General features: G+C 41.2%; 1 protein-coding gene across 1 annotated transcript in view; it reads left to right on the forward strand.

Annotated features, from left to right (window-relative positions):
* The first annotated feature begins 18,059 nt into the window (after nt 1-18,059).
* The window catches only part of HTR1F (5-hydroxytryptamine receptor 1F), a 108,616-nt gene continuing 99,420 nt past the window's right edge, over nt 18,060-27,255 (forward strand). The window contains exon 1 of the mRNA XM_051778783.1: nt 18,060-18,226. The gene's annotated coding sequence lies outside the window, so the exon portion shown is untranslated. The remainder of the gene's footprint in view (nt 18,227-27,255) is intronic.

The following is a 27,255-nucleotide window of genomic DNA, read 5'->3' on the forward strand; positions in this document are numbered from 1 at the left end:
GAAGATTTGAAGCTTCTTAACAGCACAAACCTGACTGACATAGTCATCAGCAAGAGGTATGCTCAGCAACCTACTATGTCATTCTGGAATTGCAGCTTTCAACACCATAATGTAAAGTATTCAGGTATTGTATGTGCACCAGTATATTTACGTTATTTATCTAAAAGTATCAATGAACTTATTTAATAAACACCTTTCATTTGGATCACGAATCTGAAAATATTTAGGAGGTTCCAGCTTCCAAAACTTTCTGAGTGTCAGAACTGACCACTGAAGAATCTTTGCCTTTGTCCACCGGTAAAGATCTCAGCTGATTTGGGGGTCTTTCAAAGACATCTAGAACTGTCACTACAGTAACTCCCAGATTATGACAAAACCCTTTAGAAAAGTCCATTAACACAAGTACTTGGCCAGTGTGACCAGTAGCCAGAGCTTTTCCACTGGTTACAAAAACCACAGTCAAATCCCTACATTACATGATGCAGTCAGAATATTTGTGCTCAGTCTTAACTGACCCTGTCAAAGCCTTAGCACAAAAGGGACTGACTATTTCCAATTACAGGTGCTTCTCTATTCCTAATCATGACTAGAAATTTTATCCAGGACTCAAGAGAGTTTTATTTCCTAGTTAAGTCCTGTCTGAACGGGCACCTTTCTAAGGTAAATTCATGGTCAATTATTTTGAAACATCCTCACACAGCCAGCAGACCTCAGTAAGAGAAAGGGGTCACTGTGAAATCACTGATCTTACAAAGTTTTTTCGGTGGGTGGAAAACTGGGCTATTATTTCCATAACTGATATTTTCCGTACATTTAGAATTGTGCAATAAATGACCCTTATACCAAAAAAAAAAAAAGTATTCTATATCAAGCATTCCAGAGAATTTTATAATATCTATCAAAATGATATTTTTCCCTATTTTTCATTCTTTCCAGTGGTCAGTTAAGTCATGGTCCACAGCATTGTTTCTTCTATTTTATAAGTGATTGAATGCTACAGAGATGAGCAAAATGCTGCTTGCAGTATTTATGCTTATTTGTCACAGCCTGAAATTGGACTGGGACACAGGAAGCATTTCAGAGCCTGTGCAAATCCCCTCTCTGGATTATTTACGACCTGTTGATGCATATTCAGGAGCACACCATAAAATATTATTAAAATCATAAACGTGCCCTTAACTACTATGAGCCTCTCCATCCTTTCATGCTCTTTCATACATTTTCAATTGTTGTTTTCCTTTAACTGCTAACCCAAATAAAGTATCTTTTCAGTAATAAAAGAGGCAGATTGAAAGTGCATGATGCTGAGATACCTCTGTGATATCCTTGCCTACCGTGCTGTGAAGCTGAGTACAGGGACTGTTTTACTGAAAAACAAATGATGCTGGATGGAAAACAGGAGTGGTAACTATTTGTTTCGAATGGATGCTGCAGAAGGCAGCTGGAAGCTAAAACGCATTTCATTGTCGCTAATTAAATTTGGACATGCAAGTAGCAAAAAAAAAAAAAAGAGTTAAAAGGGTGGTGTGCATTTGTATTTGAGAGGATTTAGGTTGCATAGAGGTTGATTGCATTTTAGCAGCATGCTGTTTCTGCTGATACCACCCCTTACATCACAGAATTCCAGATAGTTTCCAGAAGAACCACACAGGTAGTTAAGGAACAAAGGTTGAATCAACATTTTATTGCCCAAATACCGAGGTCTCACATTTGAGCACACGGGGGGGGGAAAAAAAAATCATGTCTCCAATGACAGTTACAAGACAGCCAAGAACACCTTGGTTTTGCCAGGAGAACCACTAAGGCAGGGGAATCTTTCCTGCTAACAGTCTTCCTGAGGCATTGCCCCTACCGAGCCCCAAGCATCCTTTAATCCCTCTCCTCAGCACACGACATGCTAAACCACAGCTTGAGGTTCCCTGAGGTTTTTGTCTTAGGCAACACAGCTCAATTATGATTAAAAAAAACCCCAAAACTGCCTTTTCCTTGACCTGCAAGCTCTTAAAGCACTCAACCACCAAAATCAAAGTAATCCTGCCTCTTAAGAATGACTGGTTTGACTGGTCCTGCATCACAGCACCAAACCCTGCTTTTGTACCTTGTGCTGTACAGCCAAATCATGCACATCACTCCCCTCTTCTCCTTCACAAAACACACACACCGTGCAAGGGATATTGTTGTTTAAGCCAAGCTTCCCAACCCAATTGAAAGAAAAAAATAGGAAAAAACAGGTGTAAAGAATTCCTCATGTATTTATTCAACCAAGCAAAAAAATGCAGCATCAGGTTGATAATCCATTTTCCCTGATCCTAACCACACTCCTAGGCAGGTCTAGACACTGCAGTGTTCAGAAAAGCTGTTTCCCTGGTACAGCTTGTCCCTTCCCTGTGCAAAGTATTTGGAGGCTACAATTTTATATCTCAAACTGCTGTTTATTCAAGAATTAACCAGGAATTTCACCAAGGTGTTTTTTCCAAAAAAGAAATTTTCTTTTACCTCTAATCTTGTAAAGGTGATTTGTTTGTCCCATTTCTACTATTGTAGAAAAGATACTTGCAATCTGGGACAATGGTTCCCACGATTTCTCTGATTAATAGCTGTATTAACCGTATCATCTGCAAAACTAAGAGAACATTCCTTGTTTATTAATGTCTTACTCTTACAGGAACAGGCAAAACCCCACAAATTTTCATTTAGACTACTGTATTAGAGAATGGAAATATTACATGTAGCAGCCATCAACATGGTTTAAAGGTGGGGGGGGGAATTTGCTGTTTTCGATAACTCTTTCAAGTCCAAAAATCAGAAGTCAAGACTTAATTCTCAAAACATTATTTCAGATGTTGAAATCTGTCATCTTGCAGCTACTGCTGTTTACCATCAAGTTATGGCCAAAACATTGTTGCATGTCTCTTAAAGGCCACTTAGGCCATTTTAAGGCACACACAGTGTCACACAGGTCAGTGAGATGAAAGGTAACAATAGTAAGCAACACCAGGGAGGAGCTGTATTAAAGGAAGAGATGCCTCCAGTCCACAGGCATGAGCCCCAAGTTTTGTATAAAGTTCCTTCATTTTGGTTACACATCCCCAGGAACATATTTTTCAAGCTAGATATTAGCTTTGGTTTACACAGCATTAACTACTAAGCAATTCAAATAGTTAACAAGATAGCAACATACAGGAAAATTGTGTTTCTTCGGTAAGTAAAAAAAAAAAAAATTGAATTTGCGACACCAAAAAGCTTTCATAGTACCTCAAATCTATCATAACTGTTGTCCAAAAGTTGCGTTATGCCTAGTGGTTAATTTACCTTCCCCTAAAGCTGCCTGTTAGTGACTTCAGACTTGCAGGTCAGTAACAAGGTCACTGAACTTGAAGTAAAATTATACACACCATGGAGGGGAAAAAAAAAAAGCCAACACAACACCACAAGCTGTATTTACTGATTATTACTCTGGACAAGGATGTCAGGAGAACATTAGGGTAAAGATCAGCTGCATAAACCAGAACTGCCATCCCTACCCAAACTGTCAGTATCTCCAGATCTATAATAAGCCTTTCTGAAGCAAAAAATCCTTTTTCCTCTGCATGTCAGGAAAGTTCAGCTGATCATTTCACGTGTACTCTAGGTCACATCACACAGTGAATTCCTCCACCTGATCAGCTACTAGGGGGTTGTGTGGCACCTCCCCAGAAATCAAATTATTTCCGACTTTTCCATAGGCAAAGCAAAATCAGGGTAGTTGATCTTAATGGAAGCATTAGTATTCAGTGAGTGGTCTCTGGCTATTACAGGAATCCTTCTAGAAGAGGAGAACAGCCACTCTGAAGAGCTGGGCTGCCTCTCTGTGAGCTATACAGACAATTCTGTCACTAGGCACCCAGATTAGTAAAATCCCTGCTCCTTGTGCAGGATCAGGGGTCTTGACTGGAGCACATTTTGCAGAGGCAGGAAAAAGAAAAAAAAGGGCAGCAAGTTGGCTGCTGACAGGAACAAGAAGTATTTCAAAGACTAGTGTAAGAAACAGCTATGTAAGAAACACTTCAAAAAGTTGCTGGGTCATACCAAGGTTCTTGAACACAGGTAGTGGTGTTGGGGGAGGATTTATGAAGTCAGGCACTGCAGCCTCCCAGAGACTCTCCCCCCAAAGAAGCCCTGGGCTACAAAACAGCCTTGACACTTTTCACTCCCGTTTTTGACAACACCTCAACCCCCAAAACACTCCCAGTGCAGTTCCTAACTCTCACCTTGGCCTGAACTTGGAGGAATGATAGTGCTGCATTTGGAGCAAATGCATGTTGACTCTTTTAAAACCAAAAAAAAAAAAAAAATCACCGACCAATTTACGTACAGACAGATGTTGACACGAAGGTACAGCACAATCAATATTGCACAGAGTTGGATGTAGACATGCTCTACATCAAGATTTACAGATATTAGGGGGAAAAAAAGCTTGGCAAAATGTTTAGACTCCAAAGTTTCTTTTGTAGTGTTGCAGCCTTGAGCAAAACTCTAACAGCGTCATTTGGTTTTTACATTCACAAAAGTGAGTGTGCAAATTCTGCTGCATACAAATAAGACATTTGCATATATTGACCAAGTCCTGGAAGTTTGGATAAAATTTATTATCTGCTATATCAGTACAGTAGCAAAAAAAAACCACCCTGATGTTGATATGAACTACTTTGAGGAAGAAAAACAATAATAAATCTGGCTTCTCAGACTTTGAAATTCAGAAGGTAGGCTGATCAAAGTTAAAAATGTTATTTAGTGATACACAATAAAACAAATAACTTGCATTCTCCAATTCCCCAGTTAATGTTTATTGATTAACTCTTGTTAGAAAAAAGCTATTAGCAGTGCATATTCTTGAACAAGCGCTTAAAACAAGTGTTGTAACTTATATCTAACCATTTGCTCAGTGAAAAGCATTTATAAGGAATTGTTTTTCACTTTTGAGGGGGTAAAAATGTAGGAGTCATTTGCAACAATGCAAGCAGAACAAATTGAAAAAAATGCATTCTATTTTATTGGGCTTTAAAAACAAGCCACTGCCAAAATTTCATGGAGGTACAGTTAGTATGTTCTACCTTATGTTGTATTGAAAATGTTGCTTTGCTATATCCAGACTTCAGGGCAGGCTTTTGGGGAAAAAAAAAAAAAAAAGGCAACATTCTCTAATGCATCAGAATTAGATATTGAATTATAAGTACATTAATTGCATGCAGCATTCCATTTACCTTGAAATTAAGCCACTCTTGAAGATTAAAATTTCTGCCACCATCGTAGCATGTTTTACTCCTGCAAAGTAGTTTTCCTCCTGGGTGAGTCAAGGAAAAAAAAAAAATTACAAACTATTATCAGGCAGTTATACTATTGCTGTAAAGGCATCAAACAGGTGACTCACTTAAATCTAGACAGAACAGAGCACTCGATGTTCTTCTTCATTTCCCACCCTTCAAGAAAAGGGGGTTACTAAAAAGGTAGCATGATAGTAATGAACTTGTAAACAAGCATATTTCTGGTCATCTCTAAACATTCTCTTATGACCTTTGCTTAAAACAAACACAGGCTTTTAACCCAACGATTTTTTATTTCTGATTTTACTTCAGGGGCACACGGTTTAAGCCCAGCTGGCAGCCAAGCCCCCCACACTCCCTGCTCACTCACTCCCCCACAGCGGGGTGGGGGAGAGAATCAGAAGGGTAAAAGTGAGAAAACTCATGGGTTCAGACAAAGGCAGTTTATGAGGGAAGGAAAAAGCCTTGCACTAAAGCAGCGCAAAAAACCCAAGGAATTCATTCCCCAGTTCCCGTGGGCAGGCAGGGGTTCAGCCACCCCCAGGAGAGCAGGTATCCATCACATATAAGGGTGACTTGGGAAAACAAGCACCATAACTCTGAAGGTTCCCTCCTTCTTCCCCCAGTTTTATATGCTGAGCACGGTGTCCTGTGGTCTAGGATATCCCTGGGGTCAGCTGGGGTCTCCTGTCCTGGCTGTGTTCCCTCCCAGCTCACTTGCAGGTGGGATGAGAAGCAGAACAGGCTCTGTGCAAGCATTGCTCAGCATTAGGAAACATCTCTGAGTTATCAGTGCTGTTTCCAGCACAAATTCAAAGCACAGCCCTACACTGCTACTGTGAAGAAAATTACCTAAGCCAAGACCAGCACAAGGCGTGATTTTTTTCATCCACACTGCAAAGATTTTTGAACGAAGCCATTAGGGTATGAGAAAATATGAAATAGGCACTGGAGTTCGCTATATGAACTTGCAAAGTCAAAGTAACAAATTCTGAAGATATTTCACAGATTCCTACAAATGCCCTTCAGAAATAATGACATACATTGTCCAGAGACCACAGATATACAGCTTTGGATAGAAAGAAGTAGTCCCACTACTTTCTACTGAATGAGTTTTACATCAAATAATTAAAGTACAAACACATCTTGTGGTCATTTCTGCAAATCTTGCAGTGTTTCAGCTTAGTATTCACCAAAAAATATAAATGTTATTCTTTACTTTAACATCAATAAACAGCACATCATAAAGGTCAGTATATGCAAGTTCTCCAAGAAAGCATAAAGGAAAGTCAGCTTTAAAGAGCAGGAGAGCAAAAAGAGTCAGATGGACTCTAAGAAGATTTTATTAGAATACAGCAGCATCTCAGGAACAATCTCTCAGTAATACCACAGGTGCCATTCTGATCAATCTTTTGTTTCTCTTCAAGCTCATATTGAAAACAGTTATCACAAAGGGACAGTTCTCCTTAGGAAAATAAGAGTGGAAATAGGTTGACACTGCGGGGTTTGCATTTTCAGCAGTATTCCAAGACTTTCTGTAAGCTTTCATTGATTACAGGTGACTACACAGAGAAGGAACCAGCTACTCTTGTCCAACCTCTATCGTGCCTAACCAAAGTCCTTTACACTGTATTTTGTTATTTCACTTAAAAAAAAAAAGTCTTGAAAAAGTCAAAACTATTCCTATTTCCACTTCCTCCACAGGAATTGATTTAGACTAATACATGTACATTCCCCACACACACACATACCTCCTTCAAACAAGCAAACCCACCCCCTGGTTTCCACTGCTTTATAGAAATCACCGGTCTACTTCCCAGCTGGATCTGATTGCATACAAAGTCAGCTGGATCCCTTCAAGCTCCATTTAGTCTGCAAAGCAGGTTACATTTATAAACTCAAAATAATGTATTTATACGTTTGAATATGTTTTATTATTAACTACAAATGCTTTCCTTCATAAACACCTTTCAAGAGGGTGATGAATGAAGTTTCCATGCTCCTTATTTATACATGTGCATATAAAAGTCTAGGAAATACACTCAGGAAGAATTTTGGTTTTCACAAAAGACTTCCTTTATTCTTTGCAAAGGCACTTTCAATAGTTTCATAAAAGTGATAGCAAGCAGACAAGGGTTAAAGTTCAAAGAAAGCAGCAGCTGAGCTTCACAAAGATGGTGCCAAGAACAAACTAATGAGCCACTGGTCATTCCTATATCAAATAAACCTTAAGATTCTGGATGTGACAGATGGCCTAATGATATTTTACTATTCCTTATAAATATTCTAAGCCATTCTAAGACAAAACAGGACCGAGAAGCAAGAGCTACCCTTAGGTGTAAGAAAATGATTTTGAAAGATTGTCCCCACTAAATGTTAAGACCAAAGGTTTTGTTAGAAGTGGGGGAGTGGAATGAAGACTGAAAAAGCAAAAAGCATGAAGAGCACAGGAATTACAGGGCAGAACATGCCTCAGGAGGCATCTTTAACTATTGAGGGAGCAGGTGAAGGTCTAATAGTTTTGGATGCATGCAGGGGTTTGCAATGTAGAAGAAACAGAAAAACACAAATGGGAGAGAAAACATATGTAGAGTGTGGATGCTTTTGGGAAATGTATGAAAGAAAAACCTTCAAACCTCCATGGTGACAGAGAGAGCCAACATCTCTCAAAAAAAAAAACAAAGCCAAAACCAAAACGAAGGGAGGCACAGGAGTGAGTAATGCAAAGCAGCAAACTTGACAAAGGTGGTTTCCTGTTGGGAAGTGATTTTTTTTTTTTGGAAAACACACTATCTACTAGTACTTCCCCATGATAATCTCACCATGACTTACAAAGTTACATTTAAATATCTCTTGAAAAATAACGGGATAATCTAGTGATTTAATTAAAAGACAACACAAAGAAACTTTACCTATATTCTTCCAGCCGGACTTTTGCAGTTTCAAATTCAGCTGAACTTTGAAATAGTACATTTTTCACGGACAGAGGAAAACATATATATAGATTGGTGGGAATCCTAAAACATGTTTTAAATTTTTACAAGTCAAGAAACTGAAGTAAAAAAAAGAGAATCTTACACATTTCCAGAGATGAAACTTGGTGACAAAACTTCTTTTTAGAAAACAGGGAGTCTTAAAATCTTGAACACATTCATTCCATAGTCTGCATTCAAAGCAAATCCACCAAGCTCTTGCACAAAAGAAGATGAACAATCAGCCAGCTATACACTACTCACTAATAATGCAAGAAACTATTTCAGTGGGATCCTTAAAAGCAAAGTCTGTTATGAAAAGATGCATTTATTTAGAAGCCATTAGAATATTTGTCTCATCTATTCTTCCATCTCCTCACCTGAGCTCAGTCTCTTTAAGAACAGCGCAATCAGTCAAGCTGCTTAATAAAGGAAAATTCAAAACCCTTGCAATAAATATAGTCCCTGGGCTATTTATTTTCCCATAGAATTTTCAAAACATGAATCAAAGCAGCAGAAAACAGAAAGACTCAGAGATGCAGGGTGCAATCCTTCAGGAACAGACTGCAGGGGAATCTCTGCTCAGGTGCCTGGAGCACCTCCTGTCCCTCCTTCTGCACTGACCTTGGGGTCTGCAGAGCTGTTTTTCTCACATGTCCTCACTCCTCTCTACAGCTGCACGTTGTTGTGCAGGTTTTCCTCCCCCTTTCTAAACACCTTCTCCCAGAGGTGCATCCACCATCCCTGATGGGTTTGGCCTTGGCCAGTGGTGAGTCTGTCTTGGAGCCAGCTGGCCCTGGCTCTGTCAGACACAGAGGCAGCTTTTGGCAGCTTGTCACAGAAGCCACCCTTGTAGACCCCCTCTACCCAAACCTTGTTCTGCCAACTCAATGCACTGAATTAAAAAGGAGAAGGGAAGGGAAGAAGGACTTTTTTTTTTTTTTAAGAAGGAGTCCTGTAGGTTTTTTGGTCAGTCAGCACTTGGTTGAAGCAAGCAGTGGAAAAGGTCATATTGGTTTCATTCAGTCAAAATCATGCCAGAAGTCCATGATGTGTAAAGAAAACTTAGAGCAAGGGATGATGCACTTGACAGCACTGAGACAAAGGCATACACAACATTTGGCCACCTTGGAAGACCTACTTTATTGCTCCTCTACTGTTTGTCTCTGTTTTTCTGATCCTTCTCCAGCATGGATCCCAAGTTCATTCTGAATAAGGTTATGTAGATACCACCTCTGTCCTTCCTGATGACTGATGTTAATGATTCTTTCTTTCCTGAAGAAAACAGGTCTAAGTATTCATAAGATTGGGACTGTTAGACCTGCTTTTTTTACATCGGCGAGAGGCAGTTGTTCACTTCAAGTTCTCACTAGTTTTGAAAATACCTTGAATATGACAAAGATTCTTGTTCTCAGTGAAAATGACTGAGCCCCACAGACTTTAGTAAATCTTCAACAAATCTGAATCAGAACAAAATCAGCACAGTTAATGAGTCAACACCTTAGGGCAGAGACCAGAGTTGCTTCTTGTCAAAATAATTCTGGTAGGCTATTGGAGGGAATGGAGCTCTGGGTTTTCTAGACAGGAGTCTGACTGAACGAAATGCTCTTAAACTATCCAAAGAGAAGGAGTGCTTTAACAGTAGAATGTGTTATGGGGCATAATTTACCTCTTCATAGAGTCACAGAATGGTTTGTGTTGGAAGGGACCTTAAATATCATCCAGGTCCAACTTTGGGCAGGGACACCTTCCACTAGAACAGGTTGCTCAAAGTTCCACCAGCCTGGCCTGAACTTCCAGGGATGGGGCACCCACAGCTTCTCTGAGCAACCTCTTACAGTTAGCATTGCTTCCATTTACTCATTCCCAAGGATTCTGAAGTGCCTGCATGTGAATTTGAGAGAGCGAAGGCACAGCTTGTTAGTACTGATAACATGAAATTTAAGTTCTTCTTCATTTTAGGTAGGTGGGAATTTCCTCTCCTCTATTCTCTACAGCTTTCTTGTTTGCACCTGATATGGTACATTATATGCATTTTAATTCTATTGTTATTCCACGGCTTGGAACCTTCCCTCTGTTAAAAGAGTAGGCAAATGAAGGTAAATATGTGTGATCTTCAAGAAGAAAACCATGGAGTTACCTCATTTGTCAGTGTTTTTGTTCTCTTTTATGCCCTTTTGCTGTTTTCTAGATGGGAAGAAGAGATTGTTCTCTGACAATAGTATCTGCAGTCCTTGGACAGTGTACACTCCATCTTATATCAAGGCTTCCAAACACAACTTTAATAGAAAACATTCTAACAAAAAAAAAAAAAGAGAAATAGAAACAAAACAACAAACAAACAAACAAACGAACAAAAAAAGCCCACCAGATTATGTACAAAAGGGACAGAGACAAAGAAATACAGAAATGACACAACATGGCAGGGAAAACCCACCAAATAAACAAACAGAAGAACAAGAAATTAAAGAAAAGGCAATGAGTGCAAAAATTAGGAGAAAGCATAATAAATGGAAAACAGCAGACACTAGTCCATACCCTTCTCTTGAACTAAAACTGCCTCAGGTTGTCTTGAAGTGGAACTAAATGTATTTTCTCTCAACTGAATGCTGGCTTTCCCTCTTCGGAGATGAATTCTGTTACTGGCACTTTGGAATGTATTTAAGCAGACACAATGTTTGGTTTTTTTTTGGTCATTTTCAGGAGTCATCCCCATGCCACTGAGATTTTTATCAGCATTGACACATTTCCAGAAGCACTGCTGACATCAATAGTTCTCATGATCAGTATTGATGCAAAGCATTCCTCTTGGGGGAAGAAGGTATAGTCATTTTTTTTGTGTGACTAAGCTGAGATCTGAAGTTGTTTATGTTACTGATTTACCTGCTACAGAGAGCCTTTTAGCTTCAGGTATCAGATAGATTTTAAGGGACTTAGTGATGTGCTATAAGGACACTATTACTTGTAGCTATCAGCATGCTGTACACCATTTTGCTCTGTAATTAGCATTTTTTCTTTTTGGTAGTCAAACTCATCCTTTTGCAATTGCATATTGCCCTGATTCCAGGCTCTGTGTGTTTGTGTATGTATGTGTGCATGTGTACAAACGTGATCACAGCAGCTGACAGAACAGCAGCACCCAGCCAAGTGGAAAATACAATTTCCAGAAAATAAAAACATGCATTCCCAGGGACAACAATCTGTCTAAATAAGTCATCTGTTAAATGTAGTTACCCAGTAATTTAGTAGTGAAAATTATCAAGATTTCTCTAGTGAATCTCATCTAAAGGGTCTCTCAGATTCCTACATTCTTTGTAATAATTAAAAATAGATTTCATATAATCATAGAATCCTTAAGGTCGGAAAAGACCTCCAAGGTCATCAAGTCCAATCTTTGACCCAACACCACCAGGGCAGCTAAGGGCTGACAAATCCATCTAATCTCTTAGGCAGTTATCACTTTCCATAAATAATTGTATTTCATAGAATCTGAACTTCAGAAATACATGAAATATGGAGAACATCCTCACCTTTGAAGGAAGGAGGAAAGCACAGGCGGTTTGCCAACTTCTGTAATTCTTTCCAGTATGTGAATCATGCTGTCACAAAGAAAGCCACCAAAGTCCCGCTGGACAACTGGAATGGAAGTTACTAATCCTAAGAAAGAGATATTAAACTTCTTGCTGACATAATCTAGTTGTAAGCCAGGATACAGCACCTTTGTCCTCTCTCTTAGCTGCGTGTCCCATTCAGTGTCCAACATTCTGAAAGTTGTAATGGATTTTTCTGGTAACAGAAAGACTTGTGGTTTTGCTCTGAGTGATTTCCCATTGCATTCCCCTTTTTCTGTCCGTTATTGGAGAGCATTCATGCTTTTTAAAGTTCCAGCCTTCTTCTTCCATTTCCAGCTGCTGTACATTTCCTTTCCCACCCTCTGACTTAGAAGCTGTGGCATTTCCCTTTTCCAAGAGGCAGTTGAAGAAGAGTTCAAGAACAGTAACAGACCATGCCCTGCACCGTATCCCATGATAAATCTATTACTGGAGGGCTCCCTTGAGCTTAATGTGATGGCCTTTGTGATGAGAACAGGTTTGAATAAGTGGAGTGTAAGTATTATTTACATCCTCCCCTATTTACAGGGGACAAACATTTTCACATTTTCCCTCTCTAGACAGACAGCAATGAGATACACACACTTCATTAGGCAAAAACGATTGTCTGTTTTGCTAAGCAGCAATCTTCATTAGCACTTAATAATCAGACTTTAAGTGAACTAAAGGGTGTTTTAATTAGAGGAAGCAAACAAATAGTCTGATTATTCTGAGAGATGCCGAGCACCTGGTATTACAAACTGCAGATGGTCTGTCACTGCCCCCTCTGACCTGCTCCTCTGGCCCTCATTAAGGGCACACCACAGCACATCACTGTGATGGCTGTGCAAGGCAGAGTCAACAGGGCAACGCTCTTGGCTCTCTAGACACCACAATGTAAATAATAACATCATAACCCCTGCCACCTAACCGAAGCTAGCCTGGCATCTGCATATCATATTTCATCCCAAATGTGTAGATATTTATAGGAAAGTGGAAAATGCAAGAACTGTGAGGCATCAGTCCCTGGGTCATCCTGGAACTCAGCCACAGCTCCTAAAGGTGGCTCTGACGCCAAACACCGGCAGCTGCACTGCAGGTTCAGCAACCTCCTTCCCACCTCTCCTGCCCGTGAAACCATCCACTGAGCCCCCTCACACTGCTCTGAGGGGGTTTTGTCCTTGAGATGAGTCTGCTCCAAATCCCTGTCACGTTGATTCAGCCTCCCTGCACCCCATACAAGCCAGTCAAGACATGTACAACAGACAGATATGCCCAGACAGGAGCACAAAAGAGTAGAGGGATTTAAAAAGGGGGGAAGGTGGTCAGCTAGAGCTCTTCTAAGAGCAGAGCAGAGCAGTAAAAATCAAAAAGGCATGTGTGTTTTATTGGCCTGATAAATGTCACTGCAAGGAGGAGCTTCTTCCACAAGATATTGTGGCCCTAGAGACTAAACAGCAACTTTTATACTTACCTTTCATAAAGCCAGTGGGAGGAAATCTTCTGGCAGCACTATCTGCCACATTAATTTCTTACATCAGTTCAAGCTACTTTGTCTTGTGCTTGGTGTCTTTGGTTATATTCACTCAAATATGGCCAGAGCCTCTTCTTCACTCTCCCAGAAAGCAAATGTGTTGTGTCCAGGGGTGGCTCTGATGGAAGGTACAGTGGTGTCCATCCCCATCACAACTGTAAAAACCTCACTGAAACTCTCCTTTGCCCCTCTGTCTCACAGCTGACAGGCAGCAGCAGAATAACACAGTAGAGGTAAGGGAACAAGGAGGTATCAGGGAACAACAGAAGCAGCAAATACCAGGTTACAACGTGTGACAGATTGCTACTACACCTAGTTAGTTTTCACAGTGGGGTTTCCTTGTAGGGTGGAGGTGGTGGTCAGCAGGGTAGAACAGTTCACAGAGCTCCCATATATTCAGGCACCAGCACCTTAGCCCTCACTGGAGATTTTACTGGCTTCCCCCAAGGTCACAGAGGATGGGAATGTAGCCACTTAGGCTGAGCATGACAAGATGCAAGTAGTACAAAGGCTACAAATGTCTTTCAAAATTTAATGTCCTTTTTTGTGTGTTGTTGCTTTCTGCTCCATAACTAAACACTCCTGTCTTATCATTATCTTGTTAATGAACAACCTGTGCTGCTCCCACTCCATGCCACTAAATATTCTGCTGAGATCCTCACGGCTAAAATATATTAAAGAAGCCACTGAGAGCATCTATACACAGCTAAATTTAAACCCACCCCACCCCAGTCTGCCGTAACTACAGTGCCCAAGACAAACAGCCCTTGGCTAGTGCTCTCTTCACCAGCATGCTATTAAGCTTTTCCAGAAGAGAAGGCTTTATTTTCTCAAACTCATGCCTGGAAAGGAGGAGCCATATGGGGAAAAAAACTCCAGCATCCCAATCTGATTAATCTCCAGACCTGTGGATACAATCCAGGGAGAAAGGAAAGGCGTCTGTCAACAAACCTCAGCCACCAGATCTACATTAGTGAATGGGAAAGGATGAAGCACGAGGGAACAACAAAAGCTTCTTAAAATCCCTGGAAAGAAACATCTCAGAAAGAAAAAGAGCCTGCAAACAAAGGAATGCCATACAGGAAATACAAATTATCCACCTGATTTATTGCACAAGGGGGATTTAAATGTGATAGAAAATCCCAAAAGTTTCAGTATCAAGTCTATACTGTTGAGAAGGGAGAAAAGTTTACAAATGATGGTGGTTTATAAGCAAACTTCAGTCCTTCTTTCACTCCATACTGATGTGAGACAGAGTTTGCAGAAAGAGAAAGAGGAAAGCAACCTGGACTTCATGGCTGGATGCTGGAATTTCAAACAACATGCCAAACTGAGTTTTCCTTGACTCACTCTTCTCCAACATCAGCTTTACAAACCAGCTCGTTGTCATCTACCTCCTGATCCCTGGGGAAGGAGAGTTGGGATGGCAGAGGCCACTAGCTGGCACACTGAGGGAATAAGTTACTCCATAAGTCACTCCTCTTCTTGAGGCTCTGAATGTGCTGCAGAGCAGTGCTGCTTTTTTTGATGCCTCCCCCCAAGGTGATAAATGCTGCTGGGAAAAGCTGTCCTTTGGAGTGCAGGGTGACTATAACTCATTACAGTCTTCCACAGCCTTATTGATGTCTTCAGATCAGATTTTCCGAGTTAGTTTGTGGAGAGTTTATAGTAAAACAGTCAGAAGAATCTCTTGGGGATCTCCTGGCCACAAACATACCTGGAGAATTGTCTCTAAACAAATTTCTGAAATGCTGGTGCTAAGTCTGTCAGCTCAAGGGAGAAGCTGGGAGTAGCATCAGCACTAGGCACTAACACTGCCAGGAAACAACAGATAGGGGATGTAATCTTGAATTCAAGAAACTCAATTATTTTATTGCTTATCTAAGACTTCACAACAGGTCTCTTGGAAAGGGATTGAAATGTATGTCACGAAAATCAGCGGTTTTCTGCATCCACACAGCAGCCACCATGCCATTTTTTAAATTTTTCTTTATCATCCGAACAACCCATTATTATAATTTTGGCGTCATTTTGGCTTGGAGCCTGAGTCCAGGATCAAGCCTTTAACGAGGCAGGTGTTGTGCAAACCCAGGGCAAAAAGACTGTCTCAAAAAACTTGAGAACTAAGTATATAAGAAGTGTGGGCATTCCTCCTTGAATAAACCCTGTATGCAGCTATTAGCAGTTCACTGACTTATTTCCTTCTTCCTTTTTTTTTTTTTTAATTTTTAATTTAATGCAAGGGATTAAGTAGCTTTATCTAAACTAATGTAAACATCACTTAAGCTAAGTAAAACTTTCCCACCGTTGCTTGCCTTTGTTTATGAAACAGAAGTTTAAAACAATAAAGAAATACTTTTCCATAAGCACAATGGCTAGGTGTGCTGTAGAACAACTTGCTGGAGTGACAGAGTGAATAACAAAAAATAAATGTGTTCAAAAATTACCTGTAGACACTCATAAAAAAAGATCCCCAGAGGTGATTAGATACAAAGGCACAGTTAGTGTTTCAAACTTGCCTTGCCTAAGCTTGAGCAAGAGGAGAGGGTGTTCCAGGACAAGGATCTCTCCATATTTGCTTAGGTCTCACTCTATTCCTGGGTACCTGCTGCCAGCTCTCCTCAGACAGAAAACAATGGACTTGGAAAGAACTTCTGCCTGACCCAATATGAACTCTTCTTATGTAAAAGAACACAGCAAAAAAAAAAAAAAATTACTCTGAAAAATAAGCTTTAAATTGCTACCTGTTATAATCAAAACAGAAAATCCCCTTCTTGCTACTGTCAGATCCATTTCTGTGAGGCACAGCAGCTGAACAAGATGACACTACACTGAGTAGGGCACAGTCTAAGAGGATGAGCCACAGTTTGAAACTAAAACAAAAACAAAATAGCAATGAGCAAACCCAAAGCAAACACCACAGGAAGCACGACGTCCTAAGGAGATATTTGAAGATGGAGATGAAAGACTACTTACTTACACTGTGACATCCAGTGCCCTTGCCCTCTGTTTTGGGAACCACTAGATAGTTTCTGCCAGCATCAATGTCACTCAAGCAGTTGCACCTAAGAGAAAATATTTTCAAAGGTTTATAGGCACTGCAGAAGAATAACATAGTAAACTGTCAGTTCTGGAGAGGCATTTTCACATTCCTGTTGGACTGAGTGCAATGGCATCAATCTAAAGCCCGATGCAGACTACAATGCAAACACAGGTTAATCATAAACAGTTGATAGAGTAGAACTGTTTTGCTATTATTTCTGCTATTTCTAAGGTCACTTCTGGTGTAATTCATTAATTCAAACAATAGCAGGTGATATATATAATTGGTAGCTGAGGAAGGAGACTGCATTCACCAGTGCCAAAACCTGCAAAAGAAATAAGATTATTCAGCTCATACAAAACTGGAACTTAAAAAGCCTGCAGAAGACAAGTCCTAAGCAGACACTTCAAAACCTGGTAGGCACCAAATGACCCAGGAATACTGCATCTAATTAGACTGATGAGACAACAACATGGCTGTGTGCTGCAGGTAGTTGTTAGACCTTCGATCTACAAAGGCTTTCCTTTGCCTTTTTTAATAAACAATGTTATAAATTAACCTCTAGTACTTTCAGCTCTTTTAACCTTTTGTGGAATAAAAGTTTTGCAATGGTATGTATGGGCTTGTTTCACTGAAACACGTTTTGGTTTGCTTCAAAGACAAATACTTGTATAAATAGAAGAGCTCAAAGCATTGCTTGCAGATAGTTTATCTGGGTGGTACTCAGCCTTCTCAGATGATGGGCTAAAAGCAACTACTGAGACCTGTTGAGTGTGGAGGCCCAGGGCTGAGTGTTGAGAAGAGGGAGGAAAAAGGCACTGAGTAGGTCTGCTACTGTTGGGTTCAGAAGAACCTGGGGTTCACCCTAGGGACAGCAGCTCAGTTACCCCCCAGGCACGTCTAAGCTCCTCAGCAAGGTATCACCCACTTCAGATTCTGCCGGTCCAAATACATGCCTCTGACAGCTGCACCTTTTCTCTGCAGAAGAACTGAGCACACACTTTTCCACCTCTGCACCACTTTACATGCGCCCTGGCACCTCTCCCTCACAGCCCGGTCGTAACGTTTTGGAGGAGGCTGACAGCTTCACCCGCTAACTAGCGCACACCTGTGAAGCTCCAAAATCCCACATAAGCCTGGTGCTTGAAACAGACCTTCCCCTTCACCCCCCTCACCAGGCAGAGACTGAGAAGACAACGACTAGGCAGCAGCAGCAGCAGCCGCCTTCCCACCCAATTTAGGATAAACCAGGGCTCCTCCCAGCCCGCGTCCGGCTCGGGGGAGCCGGGGAGGAGGCGGCACAAGCGCGGGGCAGCCCCCGCACGGCACCGCTGCCTCTGCCCGCACATCGCGCCGGAGCGGCAGGTCCGCGCATCTCCGGGCATCTCCCGGGAGAGCCGCGGGCATCGCGGGCGGAGCAGCGCCGGGCATCATCCCGGGCATCATCCCGGTGCCCGCCCCTGCCCCGCCCCGGCGGCTCCCGCGAGTGGCGGGGCTGCTCCGCCGGGCAGGGCAGGGCAGGGCAGCGCTCGGGGAGGCGCCCGGGTTTGCCCACCCGGCTGCCGCCTCCCCGCCCCCTTCGCCGTGTTTTTCTTATCTTATTTTGGGCGGCTGCGGAGGGAAACGCTTCGCTCTCCGCGCCAGAGCCGGCACCCGCCGCGGTGTGGATGCGTATGGAGGAGTCCTCGTGAAAGCAGCTCCCGACGTTTTCCCCCCCACCCACAAAAAACCCACCAAAAAAAACCCCAAACCCAAACAAACCACCCACTTGGACAATTAAAACGGTAAATCTGGCTAACTTTTCATTATCTTGCTTGCTGTGTGCTTATACATGTAGATATTTATGGCTTATCTGGCTTCATTTCGTCATCCTTTGGTTTTCGTTAATTAGCTTTATCTTGTGCTGCCGGAGAACTTGAAATACGGTTTGGAGCAGGGGAGGACTCTGTTTCTGCTTTTGCCTAAAGTTGGACTGAGGAATGAAAACCTTCCTAGTTCATACCAGCCTTGCAAACAATGTTCGTTTGTTTTACCAACCTGAACGTAGATGAGATTTCCTGGGGCAGCATTCCCTTGAGTTTGCTTTTCCTTAGTTTAATTTTTGCCGATGCTGTCTAATACAGCAAAGATGTGTGTATGCTACACACATGCAATCCCATACACCGATTGATTTTGTATGCTGGCATTCCCATCTGAAATTCCAAGCAGGCTTTGAATCTCTTTGTGGTGTTAACAAGTGAACTGTCTTCTGTTTTCATCCTAATTCAACTTGAGGATTCTGCTAAAGAAACTCACCCAAACCAAATCAAGTGGTATTTCTTAGCTCTGTAAATATTTAGTTTCTTTTTCAGTGATGGAAGCATGCTGTGGTTTGTGCAGTTCACTCAATTTGCACAGGTTCATAATCCAGAGAGCTTTTGTTTGCAAGGTTATTAATTTTATACAGTTACTGTACTAGTTGGATGCTTTATGAGACTGGGCAACTCCAGGCTTTCTGCACGTTATGACAACCAACTTTAGGAGATCATATGTCTTTGCTTTGTTAGATATTATAATTTCACAGAAATTTCTGTTCTCTACTGTTCTTCTTATCAGAGTATTGATACAGCAGATATTTATCTAAGAGAAATATCTCACTGAGATGTCAGTATGCGTGGAGAAAAGACTGTCTTATTCTCATAAAACAAGAAAAAATGAGAGTATGCATGGTTGGTAAAAATTACTGACCAGAACTTTGCTGTAAAATATGAGCTAAACTGCCAAGTCTGACTCAGGAAAGACTCAGGTCAGTGTAGACTTTGTTGCTCTTCACTGATTTTTTTGACTTCTCGGGAAAGAAATCATGTATTGAGCTACCTACCCACACATGCATGTGCATATGCACCTGCACAGGCACACAAGCCAACCTGGTATTTTTCAAGCACAGGACTTGTGATTTGAGTTTTTGAGCCACAGGGGACTACGAAGAATGCAGGGGAAAGGGAAAAAAAGGAAGAGAGATTTGCAACATTGACTGTTGGGCACATAATTTAGGGGCTTGGAAACTGGTCTCAGGAGTCAAAGCAGAGTGACAGAACCCCACGTGCTTTTCAAGGCGCCTGGCATGTGCCTCTGCTCTGAACTGCTGCTTGCTGTGATTGCATCTCTGAATTAATCTTTGAAAAACTTATGTTCATCCATTATCTGTCTTGTTAGTGTTGAAAACGGTATAAAAAGTATGTATTTGTTTGTTATTTTCAGTCTCTTAACTACTAAGATCTGTTGACCCGAGAGACAAGTATTTTGCTTAGGGGCTAAAAAAAAAAATATGATCTTTGCTCGTGATCATAAAAACTGCTGTGTGCTGACACTGCACACTTCATTTTTTGCAGTGTTGCATGAAACAGGAATATAGAAGTAGGGGGGTTGTTTTCCTTGCATGTGGGACACGAAGGGTTAAGTGACTGGTCAGCAGCGCTGCTTCAAAGCATTAGTCACTCCAAGGAATATTTCTTTGTGAACAATTGCATCAAGTTGGTTTTAGGTACTGTAAGTAGGCTGCTCTTGGTACCTCTGCCTCTTCAGAATTGCCATTCCCACCTTCTCTCTTTGGTGTGATTTCTGCCAAGTCCAGAATTCCACCAAGCCTGTCATAATCTGAAAGTTTTTCTTCTTTCTGCTTGTGGAGACGGAAGTACTTGGAGTGTCCAGGTAAATTAGCTCCAAGCCACTGTGAAATGTTAATGCAATAAATAAAACAGACTTTGAGGTAAGTCAGAAATCCTGCTCTCTTAAGAAGATATTAGTCAAGCCTCTGATGGGGGGGGGGTATTTTTCCCAGAAGTTTTGTACTCTACAGCTCTTACAGCCTTCAGTGAAACCTGCAAATAAGCAAGTTTCCTTACATATTTCCTCCTTCTTCCTTCCTTCCCCTTTGTGAGCTCCAAATTACCTGGCTTTTCATCCAGGCAGCAAATAAAAGGGCTATCAGAATACACTCAGGCAGGAGTCACTCACTGCTTGTACTATCTGACTTTTCAGTACCAAGAGCCCTTTTGAGCTGGGGTTACAGACAAAAAGGGCTCATGCTGAACAGGAAATCTCTCAGAGGCTCGTGGCATTTTGTGCTAATTCCACACCTGAGGATGACATACCACTGTTTTAGTGTTTGAGAGAGCATAAGTGATTGAAATTCAGATATCTTTAATAACTTACTAATGCACGGCTGTTAGAGGTGACAACTGAATTTATTGGATCTGAAAGGGTAACACCTTTTTGCATGATTTCCTTTAAAGTATTAATTGGAAAAAGCCTTATATACTGCCAGATTCAGTAGCTTGCCCTGGTAATAGCCCCTCACCCAGAAACAGGAGGGAAAAAAAGGCATAGCTTCAAAACTGCAAGAAAAAATGATTTGTAAGACAGCTTTAGTAGTTGAAATCAGTTTTTATACCTTTGTCTTTTAAGTGACTAATCTCTATCTGTGGGTGTCCATTTAACCTGTGATATAACTTTAGAAACTGCTGGAGGCAATTTGTACTTTAGGATCTCAAGTGATTAACGTGAGGTGCACAATCTAATGCATTTCAGTATTTGATGGGTTGTGTCTCTTGGCTTTGGATGCCTTTTGGTTTTTATTAATGTTACATTTTCATCTACAAGGTAATTTATGAGCACAAACAAAGGTTGCTGACTCTCTCATTCAAGCTTCAACTGTTACGGCATTTTTACACAAATGCTCATTTACTTTGTCATACCATTTAGAAAAAGGATCAGTGTGATCCATTATTCTGCAACTATTCTGTGAAAAAGTGATTCTATCAAACCATGTCCCCTGGTTATACTTTTTTATAAACTAATTATATATGTCAGTTATAACGTTGCCCTCTGCTACTATACTATATTTCCAAATGTAATAGAGTTGGAGAATATTCAATCCAAGAACTAAACAAAGTATTTTTTCCGTTGGCATTTGATGTTTATGGTGGGAAAGTTGCCCCTGGCAGAGAAACAAGTCCTTCAGTGCATATACTTCACATTTTAATTAAAACCAGGGCACATTTCAGAAAATGCTGGGAATGTATATTATATATATTGAATTTCAAGTGTTATTTTCTTGATGGTTCATCTTACAAATTAGTAATGGAGAAAAGAGAATGGAATTGATGGTCATTTCCTCCACTCTCTCTTTATGTCATCAGTTCTCCTGCAGTTCCTGGAGGAAGAAAAGCACATGGGAGCACAGTAAAATATGCAGACCTAGGCATCCTTAGAAGTGATTGAACACTTCTGAGTTTCCCTTGCCTACACTAGGAGTGTATCACATGGTAATCTGGGAGGCTTACTTGGAAGTAGAAGAGCTATGAAACTGTGTTTGACTCTTACAGCTGTGCATCCGTGTGTGGGGGGTTTGCAGGTTTTCTGCAGGGGAGAGGTGGAAAGCACAAAACTAAAGGCAGGATCTCTGGTTTTAAATAGTCCACCATGAAGCATCAGCTGCTCAGTACCACAAAAAGCCCAACCTAAGGACTCCCACGTCACTGGCTTCTTCAAAAAATGAGAGGATTTGAAAAAGTCCATCAGCATATGAGCAAGTAGCCTCGTTGACTGTGTTTAAGCATTGTGTCTTCTTGTCAAAATGCAAGCTGAGTTTTGAAAGTTTTGAGTGGCAAGCACCCCCCAAATTTAAGATAAGGCTTATCAAAGTGATAAAATGGCTGCCTAAATCAATTTTTTTCCTTATTTTTCCTAGAATTTTGTGCCTAATTAGTTGTATTTTGTAAGAAACCATTACTGCGCTACGTTAAATGAAGGCGTAACTTTTTTAGGCTTTGACTGAACTTGATTTTTGTTGATGGTGGAAAATAGAATGGTTTGATGGCAAGAACATCCAAAAAGAGTCACCCATTGAGCTGGCTCATGTACAAACACAGCCTTTATGCCTTAAGTGCTAATTAAAGAGTCATTCTCCACCATGGGGAATATTGGACTTAATGGTGACAATCCTGCTAATAAGTTGTCTACAATGTGCACAGAGAGGCTAAGGTGATCTTGCTATCTACTTGTATATACAGATATTAATTTCATGGAAGCCAATATAAACCCCATGTGAATGAACAAAACATTGCAATGAACCATGAAGGAACATTGGGAATATGACTTGGTGGAGAAAGAGGAGAGAAAAGCAGAAACAAAAACCAAGAATCACAAAAATGTCTGATCCAGTATGTAGATTTTTGACAGACTAGGTGAGAAGGGCTGGAACTGGCTACCTCACCCACAAGAGCCACTGCTTATGCAGTAATGAGAGGTGATTATAATTTGATGGAATTCTTCCAAAGGGTACTTTGTACCTATTGAAGCGTGGTTGTATTTGGCAGCTTCTCCTGATTTGAGGAGAACTTCTGAACTCTGCTGCCATAAGTCACAATCAAAAATGTGACAATTTTAGAAACTTTTGACCTTCAAAATAGAATTTGAGAGCTTTGAATTACTATACCTGTTAACTGCATAGTCCTGTCTGCAATAACAATTATGGTCAAAAAGACAACAGTCAGATTCCTCTTGCCCCTTTTTCACAGTAGTGGAAGTAAAAGTTCACTTTAATCAAGTTTCATTCTGTGTTCCCACTTTCTTCCTAAAGCTTTCTGTAGCTGATTTCTGCAGCAGCTGAACGAGCAGAACAGTTGGCTTGGATCTTTTCATGGACAGGAATGCCAAATGTTCTCTTCTTATTGCTTCCTACCTCTGACAGAGGACATGGTGTTCAGTGAATCACTCCTATGGTCAGCAGCAAAACATGACTTCAGCGTCACCTTGCACCTTCTCTCCTTCCTCTTTCTCCCAGTCCCACTGTTCTCCTTGCCTCACAGCAGCTGCTTTTCAGGCAGTCGATCTTTCCTCATCCCCTGCTGTTTGAGTTTCCTGGGTTTTGACTTCCTGGATTGCTACTGGTTGCACTCACATGGAAACACTGACACTGCCCTGACTGGAAAATTTCCTGTGTGGGCAGCAATTGTGGCTGTTGTTTTTCCCTCAATCCAGAAGCCAGTGTGCATGACAGTTAATGTAGGGCTGCTGTAATATATGAAAAACAAGCATTTTCAAATTGTAATGCAGATGATTTCTTTGTGTTATAACTACATTTGTTAGTCTCTAGATGCATACATGTGGGCCATAATTGGATCATTTGCTGAAGAAGAGTGATCCTTCCTCTGGGAGAAAAGAAGCATTCCATTACCTAGCACTGTTGATTCGATAGCATTAAATCCATTCAGTTTACGTATACTAAGCGTAAGATTGTCTCTAAATTCAATATGGGGGAAAAAAAGTAACTATCAATACTCATTTTCTTATCCTTAGCTTTGTACCAGATTATAAAAGATCAGCCTGGCTTGGAGAAACCACTGCAGTAGGCAGGGATGGAGCCCACGGAGTACAAGTTTGTTATCTCACTGCGATGACTGTGGTTCACTGAGTCACTGACGAGAAGGGGGTGCTCTAAAACTGAAAGAGAAAACTGAAACACAGAGGCCTATGATCAAAAGATGATCTTTGGGAGAGATATCAGGCCGTGGTTTATTGGTAACTCAACCACTAGAGGATGTTGGCGAATTTGGGCCACATCTTCATTGCTTACAGAGGCAGCTCAGTCAGCTATTACAGCATCTTCCTCCAATTGGTGTTATAATAAATCCTGGTAAATACAGCACAAGCTTCTAGCATTGCCACAGACACAAAGCAATAAATGTGTCTTGGGTGAAAATACTAGGAGGAGTATGTATCACTGTCTGGAAAACTTTAATCAGAAAATAGGTCTTAACAGCTCATTATAACAACTGTTGTCAAGTTACAAAGCTTACACCACTTGTGACTGTTCAGGAGGTACTCCCAGGTATCATGTTTTAATTAATAGTTTGATACAAATTAGTGTTTAATTATTCATTAACAGCTGAGCTGAGGGAATAACCTGTACACTTTGCAAACGTGCAGGTGATAAAAAGTCTAGGAGGAATGCAAATGGGTGGAACAACTGGGTTGGAACTAAAAGTTGTTTTAAGAGGCGTAGATAAATAGAATGAGTATCAAGGGCACTTGGGCAGGAGCAACCAAGAGTGCAAATAGAACAGTGGAAATGACTGACCAGGCAGAGATGCACTTCCCGGGGTACATCAGCCATCTCACAGAGCTGATCCATGTCCAGATGATGTAACCTTTGGATGCTTCTTGAAAAACTGCTCCACAGCCATCCACATCCTGAACCTGGGTGTGTGGGGAACAGAGAGAGCTACAGAGAGAGCCTCCTGCAAGGGGGGACGTGATGGGAGCCGAGGTGACCCCAGTGCAGGCACTGTCTCATTGAGGGGGACACGGCCAAGCATGGGCAGGCAGAGCCAAGGGCCAGTAATGGGACCCAGTGACAGCCCCAGCACAGTGAGGGGGATGAACCAGGGGCCACCCAAGGGAGCAGCCAGGAGCGAAAAACCACACAGAAAAAAATTCAAAGGTACCAGAGAAAACAAGCAAATAATACAATTATCTGCTCAAGAAAACAGAGAAGCCAAACTTTGAAAGTCTGATAGCATTTTGGTCTCTGTAAAAGATACATTTGAGGCTGTTGATTTCTTTCCTGGGGAAATGACTTCCATCCTGTCCTCTCTAATGCTTGTATCTACATAAACAATCTCCTGCATTGGGCTTGCCCAGCATAATGGCATCATTACCGTCTCTTTTGCACAAAGATTTCTTACATGAGGGTCATAAATCAAGCTCATTCACACTCTGCCTTTTACTGAAAGCTTTTAATTTTTTTCTTCCAACCAAACCTCACTTTTCTCAAAGACTGTACTGCAGGTCTTATTATGAAATTACCTGAAGACTTGACAGTTGCCAGTGGCAAAAAGGGCCCCTGCTGTTTTGGAAAAGACAAAATATGTTTCTTTTCATCTAGACCAAAAGCCTTGTGTGATTACAGGGGTTTGGCTTTTTTTTTCTTTTTTCAATTAATATTTTAGGATGTTTATATCTAGAACAAACAATCATTTTCTATTAATAATGAGCATCTGTTCCTACACTATCACTTTGATTTACTGTTACCTCCCTGTCTCCTGATCATCCAAACTGTATCATTTTTAGTTTGTTTGGACCCTGTTATGGAGCAAACCCCTCAGAGTCCTCCAAGACAAAGGTCAGGTGTGGGTTTAGAGATGACTTGTTGAGAAGACCATTTCAAATAAGGCAAGATCATATCCAGACTGGGATCTTTCTGTCCTGCATAGTGTTTTCCAGCACACTTTCAGCAGATCTTCTGCCCCTAAGGTCTCACAAACCTTCACGCCATGTCCAAGGACACCTAAGTTATCTCCCCTTTGGTATTAGACTATCAAACTACCATGCCACTGGCTCAGCCCTCATGTCAGTTTAGGTACTTTGAAGCATAAAACCTCTAAAAAATAGTAGTGATATCTCTCAGACACATGGATCTGTGCTAAATGCCATGCAGTGTGGGCCCAGCTGTCCTTTCACACCGCTCTAAATGGAATATTGTGGGCACCAGCCACACTTCAACTAGGGAGCAGGGATCTCTCAGCAACAGAGGCTACTTTTCTGTTTGTTTCAGATATTCTTGGTTCGGGATTTTTGTTTACATTTCAGATTTTGACAATGGCCTAGCAAGTTTTCTTCTTGGGGAAAACAGGTAAGGCTCTCCTCAGCCCAAGGCAAGCCAGCTACCTCTAGACAGATGATAAAATGATGCAATTGCTGTTGCAAGATGAGCAGCTCCATTAGTTTTTGGCACAAAAGTCAGTGGTGGTGATTTGAACTGTCCATAAAGACAGATTTGACCTAGAAAAAACCCCTATATTTGGGTACAGCTACTGAAGAAAGTCAAGTAAAGAGGGTGCAAGCGTGGAACCTGCTCACAACTGTCTGTAGTGGCAACCATCCCCTGTAAATGTTGGGTAAAGAATGGGAGCCTCCCAAATGCTGACAGTTTTCCAGAAAATTACTTGCTCTTTGGTGAAGTCGTTGCAGGGTCTCCAGTGAACGCCATTCTGAGCTGTGCATGTGTGGTATTGTGACACAATCTGATATTCACACTGGAATTCTAAATCCACTGCAGTCACCCAAAAGCCAGGAGTGTCATCTCTGCACTTAGATATGCCATCTTTAATCAGCAGCAACAGCTCTGGGTGCATATCTTGCTTTTAAGATGACCTATTAAGCTGTCATCTGTAGCTGCTTGACCTGTAACAGATAATGCCATCAGGAGAAACAAGCACTAAGATGAAAAATAGCCCTACTTGCTTTCACTGACATTCATCTGACACTCCAGAAGGCTGCAGCTGGGCAGCACAACTGCACACAGATAATCACTATGATGGTACACCTTAATTACCTCTTTCTGGTGGGTTTGTGTTTCTTTTCTCGGTTCTCAGGTATTCTCTCAGTTCTCAGTTATTCTCAAGCCTGCTGCTCATTAGCCCTATCCTTGATCTTGCACTGAAATTACTTACTGGCTCTCCTGGTAGTTTGTTAAACAAATGGCACTCATTTCTTGTTGTATATAGCTACACATAAGAAACAGGCAAACCACATTTACTCAGTTCAGCCATTTCAAACTATTAAATCTCCCTGATAGGACAAAGAAAAGGGGGTTTGTAGATGGACTGAAACGTCACCTGTTTTTTTTAGTATTAAGAAGCTAAATTCAAAAAAGGTACCAGGAAAGGGTGAAAAATATTAATTAGCAAAACCTGGCATTAGTTTTACAGTGAGGCTCTTTGGGATTTTTTAGACATTATCCTTCAGAAGCAGCTGCTGTCTCAATGGC

Source organism: Manacus candei, unplaced genomic scaffold, assembly GCF_025592945.1.
Source record: "Manacus candei isolate 608988 ecotype Guabito, Panama unplaced genomic scaffold, ASM2559294v1 h1tg000014l, whole genome shotgun sequence".
NCBI classification, from domain to species: Eukaryota; Metazoa; Chordata; class Aves; order Passeriformes; family Pipridae; genus Manacus; species Manacus candei.